This window comes from Chenopodium album, chromosome 21 (genome assembly GCF_948465745.1).
Source record: "Chenopodium album chromosome 21, dcCheAlbu1.1, whole genome shotgun sequence".
Lineage (NCBI taxonomy): Eukaryota > Viridiplantae > Streptophyta > Magnoliopsida > Caryophyllales > Amaranthaceae > Chenopodium > Chenopodium album.
This window is the reverse complement of record NC_137854.1, coordinates 30524806-30530686: the sequence shown is the minus strand read 5'-3', so window position 1 is coordinate 30530686 and position 5881 is coordinate 30524806. Positions and strand designations below refer to the sequence as shown.

Here is a 5881-nt window from a genome sequence, read left to right as displayed (position 1 = left end):
TTATCTCTTAATTTACATAAATTAGACACCTAATAATTAACAAAATTTCGGTTTTAACAAACATACATTCAATGTCCATCTTAGGCTCATAGCTAGATGCCCCTCAATAATACTTAACTTTGTAAACACATAGATACATAATAAAGTGTACATTTATTAAATGAAAATGAGACTTTTTTCTTTTTAGAATGAAGTAATTTAGAGTTTACAAGTAACACAAAGGGAGACTACAGACGTTTTCAACGAAGCAAAGCTCCCAGGTACAAGTAAGCATTATTGCCCTTATATAAACACCAATGCAAGCAATTGCTTATTACTACAACCATCTTCTTGATCTATCGATTGACTCTTATATTTCTCCTCACTAACAAAACTCTTCGTCCTACTCTATCAACCTTTTCGTCATCCTAAAACAATGGCACCGATAGCTGTTATCGAATCCCACCACGGCCAAAGAATAAAAGCCCTAGCTAACATCTTAGCCATTGGCACGGCTAATCCACCAAATGTAGTGTACCAAGCTGACTGTCCTGACTTCTATTTCCGTGTTACTAATAGAGAGGATATGGCTGATCTCAAGTCCAAATTCAAGCGCATATGTATGTTTTTCTTACTTATATAATACGAAGTATATGCTATTAATTATCGATTAGCATTAAAAATAATAAAGCAGATTATAGCTAGCGACCTTACCTAATAAGCTCATTAAATTTTCCGTGGGTGCTACTTAATAGTTAAGGCTTGAGATCTAATCCCTTCTATATATCGGGTGCCTTTGTAGCTCTCTTCACATCATTCAGAAAAACTCTTTTAAGTAAGAAATTAGTTTTACTTATTTAATCTCATACAGCCATACAGGTAAGGTATAATATATCCATTTGAATGATCAATTAGCTTATACATGCTTCCTTATCTACCTACTAAAACTTAACTGATCACAATTACTTATAAAATCACTACATTAGCCGTAATACATAAATGTCGTTATGGTAATGATTATAAAAATATTATGTCCACCTTCAACAATATCATTGTAGTTTTAACATTCAACAATGACAAATTACTAACAAAATCATATGGTTTTTCAAAATTAAACACAAAATTATAAGACATGATATTGTGTTCTTTTTTTTTTTTTTTTTTTTTTTTTTTTTATGAATTTTTGTTACAGATAATTACTTAAATCTTAGAGTTAACTTGAATAAAAATATATTGAAGCACATTTATGATAATCTAAATGTTAGTGGACCAACTCAACCAAAAGCTTAAACTGATAGTTGAGGCCCAGGAATATGTTTTATACTCTATCACGCCCCCTCACACAAGAGCCCATTGGGCTAGAAGTGTAGATGCAGCATGGGCCCTCCTCATACCTTGCGCTTAATTAATATTCCACTTGAAAGTGGGGGGTGGATGAGATTCGAACCCGTGACCTTTGTGTCACGCTGGCTCTGATACCATGTTAGTGGACCAACTCAACCAAAAGCTTAAACTGATAGTTGAGGCCCAGGAATATGTTTTATACTCTATCACTAAACATTAATATTAATGATTTCATATACAATTTAGTAATTTTTAAACGAGTTTTATATGACAGGTGAAGTTGTTTGGTTGAAGATGAAGATTTTAGGTTGAACATTACATAAGTTGTGGTTGAAATAATTGTTTTATTATAAAATAAAAATAAAAATTCTTGCGTTAAACATAAATCAATTAAACAAACAATTCCTTGATGGCCATTTCGCATAAGAAACAAATGGACAATTAAGATTAGTCACTACTAATAAACGTATTTAATCTATCTATCTATAACTATATACTAAAGGCGAAACCAAAGATGACACGTGTCATCTTTTGGTTAAAAATTTTCCCGCCAAAAGTTGTTTTTTTCCTTTTTTGTTTTTTGTCAAATAAATCTTCTTAGAGAATATTTAATATACGTAATATAATTATTTCATACCTTTCTTACAAAAATAAAATACTTTTTTCCTTCCAAAATAATCATTATGTTTCCTCCTTATATATTATACTAAAATATTAATTATTTCATTATTTGATATGTTAAGTATCTTTAATTATTTTACATAGGTATAATTTTGGTTTTCAATCTTTATCTAATAATTACATACTAGGATACAACATAAAAAAAAGTAAAAGATGTACTACATATATGAAAACATGTAACATTATGATGCAACCAATGTTTTATTTTATTAAGCATACATAACAATTTTTTTAATTTAAAGATTAAATTAATAAATCTGTCAGATTCATACAATTATTTTTGTTCTTTAAATAAAATAAAAAAAACTACTCCAACATATTATCATAACTTTTAAAGTAATCCCTCCGTCCTTTAATATAATAATTCTTTATGTCTCCTCCTTATATAATATACAAAAATATTAATTATTTCATTATTTGATATGTTAAGTATCTTTAATTATTTTACATAGGTATAATTTTGGTTTTCAATCTTTATCTAATAATTACATACTAGGATACTACATAGAAAAAAGTAAAAATGTACTACATATATGAAAATATGTAACATTATGACGCAACCAATGTTATATTTTATTAAGCATATACAATACAATTTTTTAAATTTAAAGATTAAATTTTTAAATCTATCAGATTTATACATTTATTTTTGATCTTTAGATAAAATAAAAAAAATACTCCGCATTTAGTTGATTCAAACATATAATCATAACTTTTAAGTACTCCCTCCGTCCCTTAATACAATGCTTCTTTCTCTTTATTATGCGAGGAATAAATGCTCAAAAGAGGCATTGTATTAAGGGACGGAGGGAGTATTTAAAAGTTATTACTATAAAATTTTTGTATCAATACACCGCGGATTTTATGTTAAACCACATGCCCAAATTATACCATGACTTTTTTTTTAAAAATTATATTTTCAAATTTTAAAAGTGGTCAATTTTATATGGAAGAAGAAGAAAAAAAGTTGTATATATATAGATATGGTAGATTGAAGGCTAGCTATTTACATATTTATAAAACTTATTATTTGTTTGTCAAAAGAAAAACTATACGGAGTATCACTTTGTTGTGAATTTTAACATACTCATGTCAAAGGAGTATTTTTACATAACTCTTTATATTTCGTTTGATTTTTCGTGTTTTATTTTGATAAATATTAGAAACAATAAGAAAATAAATATATAGTAGTTAAATTTTTCATGTGGTTTATATTACTTTTTGACAAATTTATTTTTGAAATTAAATACGAATTATTATGTTACACGCACTAACGATAAATAAAATTATAGTGTTACATTAATAATAAATTGAAAATTACCGTGCATGGCACGGGAACTAACCTAGTTTGAAATATTGTCATAACGACTACACAAGAATTTTTCATAGAGCTGTCAGTTTCTGACCCGAACCGTTAAACCCGACTGTTTCGAACCGATCCGAAAAGGAACTGAACTGTTTAAAACCCGTTTTTTGGAAACCGAAAACTGACCCGACCCAATTTTTTCCAAACCGAAACTGAACTAAACCGAATTTGTGCAAACCGTTACTAACTCAACCCGTTATCAAGCCAAACCGGTACAACCCGAAACTGAAAGCAACCTAAACTGATTACGTTTAAACCCGATAGTAACCCGACCCGTTTTAAACTGAAAACCGTTAAAACCCGATAAAAATCCGATAAACCTAAATCGTTCCAACCCGTAACCCGTTGTGACCGAACCGGTTATAATCCGTAACCCGTTGTAACCGAACCGTTTACGACCCATAGCCCGTTATGACCAAACCGTTTAAAACCCGTAACCCGTTATGACTGAGTCATTTACAACCTGTTACCCAATATGTTTATGATCTAATCCGTTTCAACACACTACTCGATAAACCCAACTTATTTATGACTTGACTTGATTATAACATGACTCGTTCCTACCCATTATCTGACTAATTCGACTCGATAATCATCCGACTCAATTTTAACCCGATATGATTTTGATTAGAAACCCGTTTCAAATTGGGTAAACTCGTTTTCAAACCAACCAAGTTCAATCTAAACCAAATATAACCGGAACAATAATAGTTGGACCCGATTTCACCCGATCTATTTTGAACCGAAACCCATTTTCGAACCGACCCAGTTAAACCCAAACTGATTATGACCCGAACCAATTACGACCCGTCCTGATTAAGACCCGAACTGTTTTTAACCGAAACCCACATTAAATGGGCTAAACCCGTTTTCAAACCGACCCACTTCAACCCAAATTGATTATGAACCGATCCGACTAGATCGAACCCGACCCGATAAGGACCCGATCCGAATAGAAACTGCAATTAAAAAAACCAAACCGAACTGACCCGATAATTTTCAAAACCGACCCAAACCGACCCGCTTATTATTTCAATCCGTTATAAACCGACCCGTTATAACCCGAAACTGATAAACCCAGCCCAAACCCGAACTGTTTAACCGAATTGACACCCCTAATTTTTCACCTAGTATGACAAGCTTTATGCGTGTTTAATTTTTATTTGTATAATACACAAAACCCTGGTTTCTTGCTAAAGTACATGTTTGACTAACATTATTTCTACTGTTTCACAAAATGAATATTCAGGTGAGAAAACTACGATCAACAAACGGCACATGAACTTAACTGAGGAAATCCTGAAAGAGAACCCACATATGTGCGATTACAACGCATCTTCGTTGGACACCCGCCAAGCCATACTCGCTAAGTTAGTTCCCGAACTCGGAAAAGAGGCAGCTACAAAGGCCATTCAAGAGTGGGGGCAACCCATAAACAACATCACCCATCTCATCTTCTGCACTTCCACTGAAGTCAACATGCCTGGCGCCGACTACCACCTGACTCGGCTTCTCGGCCTTAACCCTTCAGTGAAGCGATACATGTTTAGCCAACAGGGCTGCCACGCGGGTGCAGCTGCCCTTCGCTTAGCCAAGGACCTTGCAGAGAACAACTATAGAGCTCGAGTGCTTGTGGTTTCCTCTGAGAGCGCATCCATTTTCTTCCGCGGGCCTTGTAAGGCCAACCCGGAGTCTATGTTGTCTCAAGCTCTTTTTGCAGATGGAGCTGCGGCTGTGATCGTGGGTGCACACCCTGATGAGTCGTTGAACGAACGACCCTTCTTTCAGCTTGTCTCGACAGCTCAGACAATATTGCCTTACTCTGAAGGGGCTATCGAGGGTCACCTTAGAGAAATTGGGCTAGAAGTTCAACTGCTTCCGAGTGTTCCTAAGCTGATATCAAATAACATTGAAAAAAGTCTTGTTGAGGCCTTTAATCCCTTAGGGATCAACGATTGGAACTCGATATTTTGGATAGTTCACCCTGGAGGACCTGCTATTTTAAGCCAACTTGAATCAAAACTCGAGCTTAAAGATCGTAAACTAAGAACTTCTTGGCATGTTTTAAGGGAGTTTGGAAACATGTCGAGTGCAAGTGTGTTGTTCATAATGGATGAGACGCGCAAGAGGTCATTAGAGGAGGGTAAGGCTACTACCGGGGATGGATTGGATTGTGGTGTCTTGTTTGGCTTTGGCCCTGGCCTTACTGTTGAGACGGTTGTCCTCCGCAGTTGCCCGCTTAATAAGTAGGTCATCAAATATTGATTGCTTGAGTACATAATAAAGCTTCGAGTATACTACTACTACTAGTTATTGTCTTGTTTTGAAATAATTATGGAAATGAAATACAGAGTTGTTAGAGTAAAGCAATAAATAAAATACTTCCTCCGTTTTTTTTAGTTGCTACACTTTTTCATTTTGGAAATTTTTAATTAGTTGTAGCACTTTTTCATTTTTGACATTCTTCTTTCTCTATCTCTACTATCCACATGGGTCCATCTTATTTTTCTC

General features: G+C 33.7%; 1 pseudogene across 1 annotated transcript; it reads left to right on the top strand.

The window, feature by feature from the left end:
- Positions 1-388: 388 nt before the first annotated feature.
- LOC145600621 (chalcone synthase 3 pseudogene) lies at positions 389-5620 on the top strand (annotated as a pseudogene). The gene is made up of 2 exons (XR_014104303.1): positions 389-599; positions 4620-5620. The product of XR_014104303.1 is annotated as a chalcone synthase 3 pseudogene (transcript).
- Positions 5621-5881: the final 261 nt, after the last annotated feature.